The sequence below is a fragment of the Embiotoca jacksoni genome, unplaced genomic scaffold (genome assembly GCF_022577435.1).
Source record: "Embiotoca jacksoni isolate LCO1_2020_lvr unplaced genomic scaffold, fEmbJac1.0.p SCAF_16, whole genome shotgun sequence".
NCBI lineage: Eukaryota > Metazoa > Chordata > Actinopteri > Embiotocidae > Embiotoca > Embiotoca jacksoni.
Window position 1 is genome coordinate 4,809,691 of NW_027185296.1, and position 18,478 is coordinate 4,828,168.

The 18,478-nt window shown below is 38.9% G+C and overlaps 1 long non-coding RNA gene across 1 annotated transcript in view; it reads right to left on the reverse strand.

The window, feature by feature from the left end:
- Positions 1-18,478, reverse strand: part of LOC138198770 (uncharacterized) — a 38,633-nt gene that overhangs the window by 13,637 nt on the left and 6,518 nt on the right. Inside the window, exon 2 of the long non-coding RNA XR_011178299.1 lies at positions 7,334-7,497. This is a non-coding gene — a long non-coding RNA (uncharacterized lncRNA). The remainder of the gene's footprint in view (positions 1-7,333; positions 7,498-18,478) is intronic.

Genomic DNA, 18,478 nt, shown 5'->3' on the forward strand with positions numbered 1-18,478 from the left:
TGGCAACAGTCAACAGTGACCAAATGAGAGTATGATGTCGTCTCAACACAATACAGATGCCCTCTATCAATGACCCAGGAAGGAGATAGTGTGTGTGTTTGTGTGTGTGTGTGTGTGTGTGTGTGTGTGTGTGTGTGTGTGTGTGTGTGTGTGTGTGTGTGTGTGTGTGTCAGCCAGCAGATGAGAGGTGAAATTAAAGAGGCGACTGGAAGAAGAGATGGAGGGATATATACCAAAAAAGGAAGGACAAGGTTGAGAAAGCAGAGCGATAAAGCTCCCTGCAGGGGAAAGAGACGAGGAGAGTAAGGACCTGGACAGAGACGAGTATTAGCTTCTAATGAAAAATCTGCCTGTAGGTATTCATCATATCTGCCGGCACATCTTTTCACAGGCAACAGAAGAACACTGATATATTCAAGGCATTTGTTTTTAACACATTAAGCTACCTTAGAATTTCATTCTATATAAATATAGGTAACCGTTAACTAAATCTGAGGACTGTGGTGTCTTTATGCAATAGCAAATATAAATCCATCAGACATCCAGAGAGCATAATTTTTCAATTTTTGTTGCCTTTTATTTACTTTTTTGGTACTTAATGGACAGCTGTATTTTGTAGATCCTTGTTTGAATGTACCTTTGCTAATTATCAATGAAAATGTTGTAATATTGCCACTACGATTATTATTTATTGCATTTTTGGTAACCCACCCCAGGTTTTGTCCTTCGGTGTGTACTTGTGCTGTGTGCATAACATAGAAAAGAGTGCCTGGGCCACATCATTTTGATCATTAAACTAAATTACTTCTCTCTTGTGCTCAAATGGTTTAGTTGGGGTCATTTTGAGGTGCCGAACACTTCTCGACCTTAAAGGTGGATTCTATTGTTACCAAGCATTGGCAGCACCAATTCCCATTGGAGACCCAACTCCTCCTTCATCAATGAGATCATCCCAATTTTTCTCTAAATGGCCCAACATCAAGTCCACTGACAGGTAGGAGTGCGCTGGATTTCACCTCATGGTCACGTGGCATAAAACAACTGATTCAGCCAATTCCAACCCACAAAAGCAGAGAAACCCTGAAATGAAATACAAAACCACAGGTCATGTTCTCCTTTTCCTGACACTGAGCACGTGGTCACAAGGTCAGATTGAAATACTGCCCAGCGTGTTTGTCAGGACTATGTCAAGCTGGCATTTACCCTTTACACTACAATATTGGGTTGGATAGAGCACCTGAGAAGCTGGATGGCATGTCGAACTGTCTCTCCGCCATACCTTTCTTAAATGTATAACCACACAAAGGGAACATGAATACAGCTCTAAATGGTGGAGCTAAACACTGGAGAGAAAGATGGAGATTGACTGATGCACGTTATTCTTAGGAAGCATTTCTCATTGAAACAGAATTTGTAAAATAACAAGTACTGTAGCACACGACGTAAAGCACCGCCTTAAAAAACAGATAGGGAGAATTTGAAATGCAATGAGGACAAATACAGTAGTTGGCAATACTGCCATGTTCTGTGATGATTAAGAGATCGAAAATGAATTAATGTTAACATATCAGTGACTTTGAAGTAATTAAAGGTGTGTTGAATTTAGGGAAATCTATTGGTAGAAATGGAATATAATATTTACAATGATTTACAAAACTTGAAACCAAGAATTGTTGTGGTTTCATTGCCTTAGAATGAGCCCTTAATATGTGTATAAGGAGCAGGTCCTCTTTCTTGGAGTGCCCTATGTTCCAATGTTATGTTTCTACAGCAGTCCAGAAGGGAAAAAACAAACTCTGGCTCTATTGAGGTCCTTCTGTTATTTTTCCAGAATCGCATGGCTACTGTAGATTCTCTTACATGCTTGAAAGGTGAGAGGTGTTCTTAAGTCTTATTGGCCAAAATTCTTCTGATATTATATATTCAATAAGTGACCTCACACAGCTCTATTATTTGTCTTTTGTCCCTGTAGATTATACATCAAACATATCATGGAGGTCACAAATATATTTGGACTTTCATCCTTATTTTCATAGAGATACCAGTTCAGTCTGATATTGCGCTCATGTACTTCAACTCATAAATCATAAAACTTCTGTGACACAAAGCAGATACCACTTTACAGCAACATTACATTAACAACGGGTCCGAGATATTCCAAGATAAGGTGATGATGACAATTGACAACAAGCAGTCTGATAAAACATCTTAAGACGGGACACTGCAATTCAGGGAGTTTGCAAGCAGTGGGAGAGAGCAATGAACTTTGCAGTAAAGTAAAAATAAAAGCAAAATAAACAGAGACAATCAATGGTCAGTAAAAATAACCACAGCTTTCCTACCCAGTTCATTGCACTTGATAACCACTCATTGTTGGTTGTTGAAAATAAGGGATTTTGGCGCCTTGTCAACACATGACAAAAGCTATGTTACCAAGGGTGCATGAGTGTGTTCAGCTTCACCGCTGATAGTTGGACCAGCAGTTTACGTCTCCAATCTCTCTTATTACCTTCCCTACACAGTGGATTGATGTGGATCTTACTCCCCAGCAAGTCAAACTACAGGAAAATAGCTCAGCAGCCCAAAAATAGCAGGGAAAGTTTTTCAAAGTCATGGAAATTTTATTTCCATAAAAGTGCTGTATTATTATTTTTACTTCTTTTACTGTTTCTATTTGTTCTTCTATTGTTTAGTGAGTGATGAAACGCTGCCTCATTCCGCACCATCCAGAAAGTGTTATCAAACTTTAAGAAATTCAAACCACAGTTCAGTTTGATCCAGACCGAGACCACCTCTTTTGGTCTGACCAAATACCAGTCTTTTGTCTGGAATTTGGTCCAAAACCTTTTTCCCACATGCTATTTGGGCTCTAACCAAACAAGGGAGGTGTGAAAGCACCCTTGAAGAGACGGACGGATTGATGAAAGGAAATTTGAGGATAGGCAGATGGAGTAAATGGCAGAAAAAAGGTGCAAAATTAACTAGGATTGTGCAATCATCAAAGTGACCAGAGGACTTTATGAACATCATGGGTTTTTGATGTAATTATCTGAAATGTCAAGCAGCTGACAAGAGTCAATATTAAGAATGAAGTTTTCACTCTATTGCCTCGAATCCCAACTATAGATCGATGGTAAAAAAAAGCCTGAAGACACACACAAGCTTCATTTTGATTCAATGACACATTAAAAGTAACGTTTTAAGCATGGATATTTCCTCTGTTTGGCATTTCAGAAAAGATTGAATGAATAAAATGATTGCAAAAATCAATTAAGTTTCATTAATATCTAAGGGGGCAGTATGATGTAAAGGCTTGTTGATCCGGGGAGGTTTCATCTGAAATGCTGAGACACAATTCGGTAATAGGCACTTCAACTAATTTTACAGACTTCAATAAGCTTTGTGAGAGTGTCACAAAGTGTGACCTTCAAAAAATGGCTATTGCCAACTATGAAAACATTTTTGAAGAGCTGCTTCCAGAAATAAAAACGGAATTCAAAATGAAAGTGCAGCTCATTATCTGTGTTCCTCAGCTTCTGCAGTCTCATCTCTATTAATGGCACTTGTAATTGTGGAAGATACTGCACATTACTAGTTAGTACATTATGCATTGCCTTTAGACATTTGAAAAAGCTGCAGCACAGAGGTGTCGGCTGGGCGCTGCAGCAGAGTAAGAGTGGCAGATCTATAAAGCTGGGTCGCAAGAGAAATCTATACTCCCTCATCTGTCTGCCTTATAGAAGCACATTGGCCTGTGAAAGAGAAAAGGCAAACCAAATCTAAAGCTAATCCTCTCATCGCTCTCCGAAATCTGCATTCAGTGACCGTGTAACCAGACAAGGCTGCAGGAAAGAGGGTGAGAAGAGGAGGATTACAGGGTAGAAAATACAAAGGAGGAAGTTACTGAACAAGTGGGCTACAGAAGAGTTAGCAAAAAGACAAGAAACTGATACTACTGATATTATCATTTTCGAATGATCGTTAAAAATCTTTTTAAAACAATCAACTACTTTGTGCAACTATCATCTTTCGTTTGTTTTTCGTAGTAATGCGTAACTACCACCAGAAGGTGGCGGTAATACACCTAAAAGCTGTTTACCAGCTGCCAGGTAAAACTGTGTGGCACTGTGTGATTGAATGCTACACTGCAAACAGGAGAAACATGCAAAGACGACGACAGACATCAGAACGTTTTCTTTATGAAAAAAAAAAAATCACGAGGTGCAGTGCAAACTCTGCCAGGTAAAGCTAACATATTAAGATGTCCAGTACAAAACATTTCACGGTCAAAAATAATCAAAATCACTTATGGCATACTTTAGGCACATGGAGAGACCAACACTTGTCTGATCCACCATGTTCTGAGACAACAGATGAACCAAGACTGTGCAGCCATTTGTCTCTGCATGTGTTCATGATTTTTGGGGACATTGAAATGCTGCCTCGGCCTTTTTGTAGTTTAACACCAATCTGTGTTCTTCACATGCTGTTGAGGGAGTAATTAGGTCTCCAACTATTCTTCATGTCTCTGTGTTCCTTTCCTCCTTCAGGTTAATGTTATGTGGCCCGGTGTGATGAGGGCACATTACACAGCAACAGACATTGAGACCATTTGAAAATAATCGCTGAAGCCTGGAAAAAATGTGCAAAACCCCAAACAGAAGCTGCGATTGATTTGTGCAACAACTGGATGGGGAGAAGACAGGGAGAGACCTTGAACCCATCGCCAGTCTATCATAAAAATAGACGCAGTGTATCAAAATAGATGAAGGACAGTGTTGGGCTTTTGTAATCAAAAAACAGAAATTAAATACAGCGAGCTGTGGCTGCCATTGCCATCACATTCAATCCCCAAATGCAGCTGGAGCTCTGATTCTTATCTGTGCCTCTCACAGCTGTGTGACCAATCAATATATTTAAGCCCCTCTGCTCGGTGCGAATGAACAAATATAGTCAGAGCAAGAAGGCTGCTCATTTTCCTGCTCAAAGTCATGAAATTGCCCCAGCTGGAAATAGAGCGAGTGGAGCTGTCTATGTGTTTATCAGGATCTAGTTTATTATGGGCACTCTGAGCTAGCTACTATTGAAGTTGAATAAAGGATTATGTTGATCAAAAGAATACGAATCTCCAACCGTTTTGATAATTTTAAGTTGCATTGATTACTTTTAAGGCCACGCTAGCAGCAGAAAAGGATGTAAATACAAAACTGAAAAAATGTCATTGGCTGGTGTTTCTGTTGTGGCAACTGTGTTAGCAAACAGTTACTTATTTTCACATCAAACAAATATGAAACAACACTGGCATTCATTTGGAGTCGTGTCTTTGGCCACCTGATGAATTTCCGGATTTCAATGTCTCATATTCATCCGTTATTTAGCTGTCTTTGATCTCTAGTAACATCTGAGGAAAAACACAGAGCGCTTTTCACTGAGCACAGCTGTCTGCTGGTGATGAGTAGGGAATGAATCAAAAATACTATAACGTTTTCCTAATTAATCCATATTTTTGATTATTCGATAATGATTCAAATCTAGACATTAATCTTGCATTTGCATCTTTTCTCAGTAAAAAACATTTGTGAGTATTTTGAATTTCCACCCTGCCTGTGCTCAAAGTGATAAGTCAATTGAATGTCTGTACATTCATGTGCAGTTGTAGGGGAGTCATTTCATTTTTCTAAACATGCATAATGAGGACAGCCTTGTAGTGCAGTCTTTCCTTATTCTTGCTCAACTGTTTTGCACATTTAGTCCAAGAAAATATTGATGGCGCAGTTTCATAAATAGATATGTGTTTACATTTAGTCCATAATGTGCATTTCACACAATTTTATTCAAGGAATCAACAGTGTTGCTCACTTGTTGAACACAGAAGGGAAGAAGAGGAAGTTCCTTGAGAAATAACATATGCTGTATTGGCGTATATCTGATATAAGTGAATCAAAAATCTAAACTGAATTGATTTGTGAGATCAGTGCCGGTGATATCCAGCCTTCCCACTGACAGCAGAGGGACTATCTAAATTTCAAAAAGGCTGCTTTCATATGAAAATGATTTGAGTCCACATTAGCATTTCTAGGTTGTTACTGGAGAGACTTGTGTCCACAGTGACGCAGCATGAGAACAGCAAACAACGAAAATGCACATTACATCCAAAATCTGGTAAAGAGTGGAACCCACCACCAGTTGACCTACTCATTACTTCATGGTCTGAAAGTCGTCTGAGAAAATCAACATAAACACACGTTAACGACAACAGCTGTGCTGTGACATTGGCTATATCAACAGTTTACTGCGTAATTACAAAACCCAAAACCCGTTGGCTGGTTGAAAATATCAATCTCATGTTTACTTCATGAACAGAAATCGAATAAAACACCAGAAACAGAGAGAAAGACTGAGCGTCTCCTGCTGTGCAGCTTTAAAAACAAAGATGGATGAATATGTCCACCTAATCTTTGTTCACCCGGTGATTATTATCAGCTGTAACCGGCCGAAGCTGCAATTGGCTCAAAGAAACATCCTCCACTTCCTGTGAAGTTACCATGACATGCACACTTTAGGAACACCCACACAGCTGGGATTGTAATTGACTCCTACTGACTGAAACCACAATGAATATGGAGGAGAGATTTTTCTTTCATCCTCTTGACAGGTACCCTTTGTGCAACTTGAAAGGACTTTAAAAAAAAAAAAGTCCCCTCAGAAACCTACAGGTGACGTCACAGATGTTACATCCATCGTGCTGCACGAGCTGGTAGGGAGTTTGAAGGCTAGAAGGCAAAACTCTTAAACTGAGCAGAGAAAGATCCAGACAATGACGAGCAGGGGACAATACCTGGGATCATATTGTCCCAGGTGGGCGATGCACGAGAGGCGCGCTTTTATAATCTATTATGCTCATGTGACAACAAAATTTAAAGGAAAGTTAGTCTGAAATTTTTGACTTTGAAAAGTAATGTTTATTCAGTACTGTTGTCATCCATAAGTTACCTTATTGAGCAGAAAACCATGTCACAAATCTTTAAGATGCTTCCATCTTTTTTTATATAAAAATAAAACTAAAAAACTGCGGCCTGGTTTCAGTAAAAGCTCTGATGGCTTTACTGGGAATTCAAACTGAAAACAGCTCACTGTATTTTTGGTGGTGTTGTTTATGTTACAGGTGTGGCAGTTTGAGTTACAGATGAATGCATGTAAAGGCTTGTTCAACAGCACAAACATTGCACAAAGTTTGTAATACTGAGTCAGGACTTTACAAGGATCATGAGGTAAACTGTAAAAAAAAATGCACTGTTCAAGGTGACATAATTCACAATGAAGGAACACTTACATTTGACTGGCCAACACCTTGCTGGATGATGACTTTGCAGAAGTTGAGCCCCCTGCATTGGTGCCACCACTGGCTCCGTTCAAGTGAATCAGGACTGTGCTCTTTCACGCAGGCGGCTGCTAGGTTGAACACGGCTTTGGCACCCATCTCTCTGGCTTCTGCCCCTTTAAAGAAAGCAGAGGTGGAAATCAGAAGTGAATCTGTAATGTGAATTGTTTTGTTCAGATTAGTTGACAGCCACTGACTGTGTAGTTCATTGCAGTCCAATTTGCTAAAAAGTACATAATATGAGTTTGATGTCAATGCACATATAATTCTATCAAGCTTACTTATTAAATTACATCGGTTTATGTCTCATCTATGAAGAGTTATGGTATTCTCTCTCTCTCTCTCCTGTTAATGCTCATGTGCTGTTAGTCTGTCCTACATCACTGACTGCTGCCCGTCAGGATGAGAGATCGAAGCAAGAGAAAATCTATAAAAAAATTGACCAGATGACATTTTTGACAATCATTTCTGCAAAATATGATGCAGATTAGAAAGTAGTGTTTGGATTATTCTGAAATTGTATTTCAGATTTTGAATGTTGATTTTCTTTAAAATATATTACATTTTATTTCAATTAAATTTCACAAAACATTAACATTTATTTTTGATGTACCTGGTTTGGCCTCATATTTAATTCTCACATATCTGCCCTTCATTTAGTGTAAGTCTGTCTTACCCAGTCAGTGCCAAACTAGCAGAAGGCCTTAAGAAGCAGTGTGCAAAGGTCTAATAGCTCTTAAAATACTCATCCGCAGTATCACAGAACTCTGTGGCTTTATCAGTCTTTTAGAAAGCTGTGAAGCAAAAAGGACCATACTGTTCATCTGACAGTGTTTTCAGTCACCAGCGAAAGAAGCTCTAAAGCTAAAGATACTGATTCAGTAATGAAGCGGTCAATTCAGTAAATTTGAGATTTCAGTGTTCATACGTGCTCTGTAGACCACGGTGCCTCTTCGTAATCCCCCTTTGTGCCATTTGTCCTGACACACATTTACTGCTCTGCTCTCGTGAAACAGACTGGGCTGTGCAGCCTGAGAAGAGGAGCTGCTTGAGTCCTGCATCCATAATAGCGACTTACTCATGTAAATAACAGCCGTGGACTGCAGATGGACTCAGACTTGTTTTTTCAACCTCGCTGCTCCTTCACTATATGACAGCGACAGTTTTACATCACAATGAGCTATTTGAGTCCATGTTAATGTCAAAAATAGTCCACAAGAAGTCCTGATGAATGAGGCCAGATTTATACATGAAATCAAAGAGGTCTCATGTTTTCTGTCAGTCTTCTTCTGTAAAATTGTCTAATAAAGGCAAACTGACCCCCACATTAAAGAGACTGTAAATGAGCTTTAAAGAGTAGCCTACTAAACACATAATGTCAAACTGAAAGTCAGTTAAAAAGTTGCTTAAATGTATAAAAAAAAAAAAAAAAAAAAAAAAAAAAAAAAAATCATAAAATAAAAACCTAAACAAACACAATATTAAGTCAAATTTTTCCTTCAAAAACTGAATGATAAAAAAGACAAATACACCAATAATCGGAAATCATTGTCGCTGCCCATGTACTGTATTTGTTTGGGAATTTCTGTGTGAGCGTGAAAAGGAGAAATCCCTCCTGTTGTTTAATGATAAATGTCATTTGATTCCATAAATCTCACAGGATCGTGTATGATTAAGAAATGTCTTTGAAGATTTTCACGTGTTTGGTTTTGGTTTTATTGTGAAATATATCCTCCTTCTGCTTCAGCACCTGTCACTTTGTGTGTGAATGGATGCTCCAGATATGGATAATTTAATCTGGAAGGAACTCCCTTCTGTCAACAGACAAGTGGGTGTTTGGTTACATTGATGACGACTGCCTCCTCCTTATTACAACTCAGAGACGACACGGAAGGAGACTGGAGATACACATCAGCCAGGACATGATTGTCAACTTTCCATGTCACACTGGGTGGGACAAACAAATGCAAACAATTATCACCAACAAACACTCTCCTGAGTGCTTGCAGCGCCTGCCTCGACCTTATTTCCGGGCAATGACAATGTTTTCTAAAGGCTGATGCCTGTGTTTAGACCCGTTGTCACGAACATGTCGTACATTATGTGTTTCTGGTACAGATGATGGAAGTATAGCAGATCGTCTGAAGGATCTATTCACGACTGCTCCCTCCATTAGAGTCTTTGTTGTGGTAATCACGCTCACGACATCTGGGCTTCAGCATTAGCATTATCATCACTGGCCCTCATTTTGTTACAAAACCTCATTATCTTTTCTTGGCTCTCTTCAGCCCGGTCCCAAGAGTACATATCAACGCTGCCGAGCGAGGTGCTGCTTTTTTTTCTACCACCATTGTCAAATGCAACGCTCACACAAATAGAAAATCAGTGATTATTGTTTGCCGTCTTCTCTCTTGACACTCACAGTTGATCTCTAAATGAAGACTCTGTGTTTTTTCTAACTGATGATGACATTTATTAATTCTGGCTCACATGTTTAGATGTTCAGTGTGCTGATGTAGAAACAAATAATTTGTGCTAGAAAATAGCAAACCTCTAGCTGCTTATGTCATAAAATAATATACTCTTGCAATTTTAAGCAACAAATAAAATTGGATTGGAAACCCAAGTCACCGGTGGGTAAATTTATAATCCAAGAAAGGTGATTACAGGATACTTAGTGATTGATTTTGTCAACCTGTTTCAGTCAGATCTAACACTCAAAGTTTGTAGAAATATTTTTGAGTCTATAATTTCACACAAACACAAAAAAATGCCCACCAATTTGTAGACTGAAATAATGACTGCTGCTAAAGGATTTCATGAAGTGTAGCCAGCAAGCGAGCTATTTAACCCTTAAATGTTATTTTGGAAGGTCAAAAAATGAAAGACACAGCCCTCCAGAGTAAAAGTGTTTATTATTCACCACAAACAAATTATTTTGAGCTGATCTGACTGAACAAACTCAGTATTGTCACTGAACAAATCAATGCCTGTGGTGCACCTCACTGAGGTCGTCACCTCATCTGTAACAGGGGCATTATCAAAATATGTAGTAGGACACAGCCCACCCAATATTCAAATATACTCACTATGCCCCCCCTCCCCCTCAATATATTCATATATAAATTCTAAATAATACTTAAACTTAACAAATTACTATAAGTAATTCACATACTGAAACATTATCCATGTGTAACCCTCTTGTTATCACCAAGTCCAGGGTGTTACCATGCTGGTGGGGAGCTTCCTTTACATGTTGGGTCAGTTTAAAGCTGTCAAATAACTTTATAAGCTCTATAGCTTTGTGTTTGTTCTTTGTATTAACGTGAATACTCAAGTCTCCATTCAGAGTCAACCTATCATATCTGGTGATACCTGGTGAGATCAACTCTGAGAGTTCCTGCAGAAATAATGCTGAGTCAGTTGGTGGCCTATTGTGATGATTAGTACTGTTGATTTAGCTTTGAGCTCAAGAGCAAGATATTCAAATAATGTAAATTCACCAAGGTCAACGTCATTGCCCCCAAACTGTGTGGAGAAGATGACTGCGATCCCTCCTCCTCTCTTGTTTTGTCTAACTGACTGATATAATTTATAGTTAGGAGGACAAGCCTCTATCAGTGTTGCTTCACCAGTAGTGTTGTTAAGCCATGTTTCATCTCTGAAAATACAGTGCAAACTTTTATCAATTATGAGATCGTTAACCAGAAAAGATTTATTGGCCAAAGATCTGACATTGAAAAGAGCAAATTTCAACTGCAGGGATTCTAAGACTTAAGCTGTCCTTTGCCCTTATCTTGTTTGCTGTACCCCAGCAGAAGCCATTGCTCGACTGTTGTCAAAAACTGTTGTCTCTATTTCATTACTTGTAATATGAGTGGTAATTGTGTGATCTCAGCATATTGCAGTTGCTAGCTTTGTGTGAAGTTAGGATCTGTTAATGGTCCGATCAGTTGTTGATTGGACACCATAACTGTAATCACATCTTACTTCAGCCAGGACATGCACGAAAATGTTAACATCATTCTGCACCGCAACTGTAATCGTGGAAATAAATATTATTTTGCTAAAACGTGTCAGTAACTGCATAGTGGCAACAAATGTTTTTAATAAAAACAGGCCGATTTGCAAGTGCCGATCAATCAACCATCATGACCATTCCCTGTCATAGATAAGTTACGTGGAAAATGTATTAGCCCCAGATTTACCTTGTGACCGACAATGGTGCTCATGAGCATTTTTAACTAATGTTAATGGTGCGTTCAGGCAGCCGGGAAGTGGGAAAAATCAGATTTGGTAACCTCGGACTTTCCAGCTGAGAACGTCCACATGACAACAACAAAGACGCAACATGGCAGCCCCCAAGAAATCTGCTTTCTGGATAAAGAAAAGTGACAAACAACCTCATCATCACCCATATAGACCATCACAGGGCCAACATTGAGTTAAGAAGGTCATTGTTATTTGTACACAACATTTCTAGATGTCATTTTAAACAGATAACGTTTAAAACAGCCAGCGAACTAATGGCAACAAAGTAGCAGCTGCGTGGGAGGGCTGTTACCACTCTGTCAACATAGTAATTAGTATTGTTTAACAGCAAAATACCGTGCTGTAATTTGTAGGACCTAAATTAACCATGAAGGGACTTATTTTTAGAGCAAGTACATGTTTACCTTTCACCACCAACCTTGCCATGTGGAGAGACTCAGACCTGCCTCTCGGAGCTCTCAAAAACCTCAGACTTTCCGAGTGGGAAATTCCCAGTTTGACAAACATTCAGAGAATTTCTCTGACTCAGAGGATGGAACCTTCCCACTTCCCAGTTCCTTATGAATGCACCATTATATCTTTATCACGGTACATTCGTCAGAAAGTGTCAATAGTTTGTGTTATGCTTTATGTGTCTATGTCTATGAAGAAGAATTAGAAATTAGTTTTCAAATTTTAAATGTCTTTCCCAGCAAATTTGGTCCTCCCCAATGTTGTCTACGTGGCTACAGCCACAATCTGCAATGCACAGTATGTCACTTCCTTGTTAAAGCTTGTTAACACATTTATAAAGCCTCGGGAACATCATAATTAGGCGTAAAAAAATAGGCTATTTAGGTATTACTTTTAAATACAGTGTTTGCTCGTTTTAAAATGAACTGAATGTGTCAGCTTGGACGAGTGACAGCTTGGAATCAACATGCTGATGAACTGAGGGTGAAAGTGTGTTAAGATAATAAAAAGTTATATTTACACAAAGTTGACATGAACTGAAGTGCATTCAATAGTGGTTGAAAGTGATTGTTAAAATGCTGTAATTCTGTACATGTAGCACAATTCACAAACTACAAAAGCTAATTATGTAAGAACAGACTCTCACTTCTTCACAAGCTAGTTCCCCCAGTGTCTGTTCTCATGAAGTCTGCAAACATCACCATCCTGCACTGCCACCCCCAACCACATAGAACAGCCACAGCACCCACAATGAAGCCACAGTTAACAATGCGTTTTCTAGAAATGTATGTGGACAGAGAAGACGGCTGTGGAATGAGGAAAAGTTTGCGCTCTAGTGCACCCTGAGAATGAAAATCTTTGTACAACTGACAACCATGACACTGTGTTCATGCTGTGAAGCTGACAGCAAACTAGATGTGCATTGTGTTCAGAAAGAGACTGATGACATTTTCTCTGGCACATAGTGCGGTCTCCTGCACCTGCAAGTACCGCTGACAATAATAAGTGACTGTGCCACGGGAGGGGAGCAGGGTGATTAATTAAATCTTTAAAATGTTAACAGTTACCAGCCACTGACAGATAAATGTTCAAATTCACCAGCCACTGAAAGATTAATTACTCATTTGTGTGTGAAATCTACCAGCTGCTTTTATATTTTACCTGCATTTGGCTGAAGATCAGTACAATGGATGACTGCACAATGTGCTTGTCTATTTTGATAAAGCTTAAGTTATCTTGTTTTGACTGCTCAAACTGAACGTACATCATCAAACTGAGGTATAAACTAGGAGATAAAACTAAAACTGTCTACCTACAGTCAAGTACAATTTCCATTCAAAGGATTTCTATTGAGACAAATATACAGAATTACAGAATGAAGGAGGTATTTTAGGGACACAAATTAAAGAACTACGTAGTCCCCCTTTGCTCTCTGACAATGTAACATCTGATTATGTTACAATTAGGGATTGGCATTTTAAGAAAATATACTGTTTGATGTTCAGTGGCAAATATTCAGCTATTATTCAAAGACCCCTAACTCCCTTCCTCCCATTCAAAACCCCTGCCCCATACAGCAAAAACATTTTAGCCTTTCCAAATTCTTAATTTACATACATTTAAAAAACCCTGTATTTACAATTATTTAAAGTATTTGTATAAAACAGAGCGTCTTATTGAGCACCCTCCAGAGTTTCCGCGTTAACCTTCTCTGTAGGAGTTTTCGCGTAAATTTAAAAACCCTTCTTTATTGGCTCATTAAAAGAGGTGACCGGCAGGATAAGGAGCGCCAATCTGACATTTTCTGCTCCACAATGCAAGTAATTAATAAAACAATAATGGAACAATATAAGAATAAGTTGTTTGCTCGTGTAAATCCAGCAAAGTGCATCATTCTCACTGCTTTCAGCTCGTCTTGTTCATAGAAAAAAAAAAAAGAAAGAAGTTGTTTTGGAGTTTGAGGCCGTGAACGTCACGGCAAATAACACTGAATCAGAGGTAATGTTCAGGAAAAGCTATGTGGGCAAAAGTTAATTAAGATGATTAAAAGCTGACAGTGACAATGACTAATAATTTACCAGATGACACAACAGATATCTTTGTCAGGGATGACGGATACAGTGCATCCGGAAAGTATTCACAGCGCTTCACTTTTTCCACATTTTGTTGTTACATCATTATTCCAAAATGGATTAAATTTTTTAAAAAATCCTCAAAATTCTACACAAAATACCCCGTAATGACAAAGTGAAAAAAGTTAGTTTAAAATGTTTGCAAATCTATTAAAAATAAAGAACAAAAATATAACGTGTTCATAAGTATTCATTCACAGAGTTGTCCCGAAGCCACTCCTTTGTTATCTTGGCTGTGTGCTTCGGGTCGTTGTCCTGTTGGAAGATGAACCTTCGCCCCGGTCTGAGGTCCAGAGCGCTATGGAGAAGGTTTTCATCAAGGATGTCTCTGTACATCGCTGCATTCATCTTCCCCTCCATCCTGACTAGTCTCCCAGTTCCTGCTGCTGAAAAACATCCCCACAGCATGATGCTGCCACCACAATGCTTCACCGTAGAGATGGTATTGGCCAGGTGATGAGCGGTGCCTGGTTTCCTCCAGACATGACGCTTGGCATTCAGGCCAAAGAGTTCAATCTTTGTTTCATCAGACCAGAGAATTTAGTTTCTCATGGTCTGACAGTCCTTCAGGTGCCTTTTGGTAAACTCCAGGCGGGCTGTCATGTGCCTTTTACTGAGGAGTGGCTTCCGTCTGGTCACTCTACCATACAGGCCTGCTTGGTGGAGTGCTGCAGAGATGGTTGTCCTTCTGGAAGGTTCTCCTCTCTTCACAGAGCAACGCTGGAGCTCTGTCAGTTTGGCCAGGCGGCCATCTCTAGGAAGAGTCCTGGTGGTTTCAAACTTCTTTCATTTACAGATGATGGAGGCCACTGTCCTCATTGGGACCTTCAATGCTGCAGAGATTTTTCTGTACCCTTTCCCAGATCTGTGCCTCACGGTCATGTTTAAGGCTTTTATGTTTTTTTCAAATTATGGGAATCCAGAGGCAGATTATACTTCATTAGAATTATAAATTACACTGAGCAGTTGATATTCTCTGAAGGCACATACAGTACTATTTGTTCTCAAAGTGATATTACTTTTGGCTGTTTTCAAGTCCATAAATAACTGCATAAATCAATACATATTCATTGATTTAACAGAATTCACTGATTACTGGGCTAGTGATTAAACCTTTTACAGTTTTTACACCATCATGTAGTGAAACTAACGGATTTATGACAAAGGGGAACATGGTAAAATGTTAAAATTAATAGGAAATTTGACATACTTTTTTTTAGGTTTTTTCAAGGTGATGAGGATGGTAAGACTGATGACCTCATTATTTTCAACATCCTGCCAACAGAAGGTATGTGGAGGCGAAGAGAGGTCAGAAATAAGTTAGGAAAAATGTAATGTATGAAAATAGTATCTGTTTTAGCCTGTATCCGATGACACTGCTATGACAGCATGTGACCAGTTTCTGTGGAAGTCACTGGTGAGTCAACAATGTATTGAAATTTCCTCAGAAGTAGCACAAGCACTGGCATTATCTGTTTAAACATGAATAAAGCAGATGTGGTTCAGCGAGAAACAATCAGAGACAAAAAAAAATAAAAATAAAAATAAAAAAAAAACATCCTGCTGGGGAAGAAGCCCTTCATTTTGTCCTGAGGACCAGGATTTTATTTAACCAACCAGAGTTTGTGTACATGTAAAAATCCCTCTCCATGCCTCTCTTGCTGAGTATCTATCTGACACCTGTTCATTTGAAAGCTAATTCTCTTTGATTTTATGGAAGCAGCGTGTTGATAAAGGGCCGAGATTACGTGCTGAATTACTTGGCCGCCCTGCTCTTTCCCTGCGTCTCTAATTAAGATCCTGGTGCTGCAGCACTAATGTTAATTTCACAGGTGTCTGCTGCCCGCTTGTCACCATGGCAACCTCAAGTTAAGCCAGCTAATCTGTAACACACGCACATAATTTCTTATCCTCCCCCTTTTATCAGGACTGATTAATCTGGACAACAAGGAACGCTCGCCGTTGTGTGGGCAACCTGCTGATGATTTCTGCTGAACAGGAAATTGAGGCTGTCTGGTAAACGTCTGACTTTAAAAAGCTTTCTGAGCGGTAAACAAACCGTAAAGGTTTGTGCATGAAAGAGCACTAAAGCCCCTGAGCTGTTAAACTCCCCTCGATGTTTATTCAGGCCATGAAGAGCAAATCGACATAAATGTGAGCGTTAATGCTCAGTTGAACTATTACTGTTTTTTTTTTTCAGAAATTGATTGAAGTTTGTTGTAGATATTTTTAAGTATTGTTTGAAAGTGGGAACACAGAAAGCTGGATTTGGCTGTCATGGGTTAGTGATGTCAAAGTTGTATGCATGAGTCAAAATTTATGACATTTTGTGACTGAACACCACCATTTTTATTTGACGTTATTATAATGGCTCTCCTTACATCATGTTTTATTATTATTATTACTATTGCGCTGAGATCTGAAGCTGCGACAAGGAGAGATGGAGGCTTAAAGAGAGACGTGCGGTAAAAGGTTGAGGGTGAGAACAAGAGTTTCACAGATGAAAACATCTCGTGCTTTTGTTGATAAGGACATCATGTCAGGATGTTGTCACTCTGTTGGAAGACATGAATAATTTGATGCTTTGTAAGAGAACAAACAGTGCAGCACTTCGTTCAATATCATCCTAATATGACAAGAGACCGGGGAGGAAAATAGCCCTCGCAGGGTGTTGACGACTAGTTAATGTCACTGCTTTCATTTCCTTTCTAACAGTTTATTGTTTTTTCTGTGGAAAGGGGGAAGCCATGGCAGTTTTATTTCCATAATAAAAATCAATGTGGGTGTTGGGCCTTTCCTGTCTTTTATGACAAATAAGGGAAGAGAAATGTGAAAATTGTTTTTCCATCACTGCACCTCTTCCATGCGATGTTTTGGTAAATAAAAGTAGAGTGTGTGTGTGTGTGTGTGTGTGTGTGTGTGTGTGTGTGTGTGTGTGTGTGTGTGTGTGGACGGGGGGGAGGGGGGGCAATGAATATTTATTGTTCCATTTTCAAAAGCCAAAGCCCACGGCTTAATCTTTTTCAGTCAATATTTTAGCGATGAAGCTGAATTTGAAATCTTATAGTTCGATGAGACAACATCTCAACAGGAGCAGTAAATATCTTTAAAATGAACTGATTATTCAATCCATTCGACAGCAGCAACAATTTGCCAATTAATTGATTAGTCGTTCAACATAAAATTAATTAACAGCTACTCTGATAATTAAAATAATTGTTATATTTGCTGTTGTTTTTTCAGGAAAATCAATTAAGTTTGTTTCATTTGTTTCAGCCACTCAAATATGAATATTTCAGATATTTTTCCCCATGAGTTGTGAGGACTTAATTTTGACTAGATTTTTCACAATTCGCTCATATTTTTCAGATCAAATGGATTTATCAAGAATATAATTATTGGATTAATCGATTATGAAAGTAATTAATAATCAGTACTTAAAAGCCCTAACGTATTCATATTTAGAGATATATTATGGCAACAATTAATTAATTATTAGATTTTAGTTGATCGACAGAAAATGAAAACTATTTTGATAATTAAATGTAGTTTTTCGCATTAAAACTGCTCATATTCTCTGATTCAAGTTCCTTAAATATGAATATTCTCAGGTTCCTTTAGTCCTCAGTGATAATAAACTGAATATCTGTTAGTTGTGGGCTGTTGGTCGAGATAAAACAAACATCTTTCACTGCATTGGGAAACAATGGTCAACATTTGTCACCATTTTCTGACAGTTTAAAGACCAAATAGCTGGTCAATTATCAAGACAATAATTAATAATGAACTATTCTTTATTTGCAGCCCTATATGATACCATGCTCAAAACTTTTTCAAGAAACTCATTTCTGCATCAGATGACCTCCACACGCTAATAACTCACATTCCTGTGTGCTTCAACTGACTCCAAATACTTCTATTCTCCGCTACATTAACCACAATCTTCATTTCCCTCTCACCTGTGACAAACATCCCTTGGTTGCTATGGTAACACTGATATGGTGGGTCAGGTTTGACAGCACGGCTGGCTCCAGTTTTCACCCCAACAGAGTTTACAGCTGAAGTGTCTCTTCAGCCACAGCGTTGTTGGTCCGGGGTGCCTCCACCCGGGGTCACCTGGAGCGGACGCCGACGGGGTCACTGGAGGTCAGGCCAACAAATGAGCAGCAGCTGATCATTAACGGTGCTGTGGGGTGATAAACGCTGCAAGACTAGTCCTCGTGGATACCTTTTCGTCTTT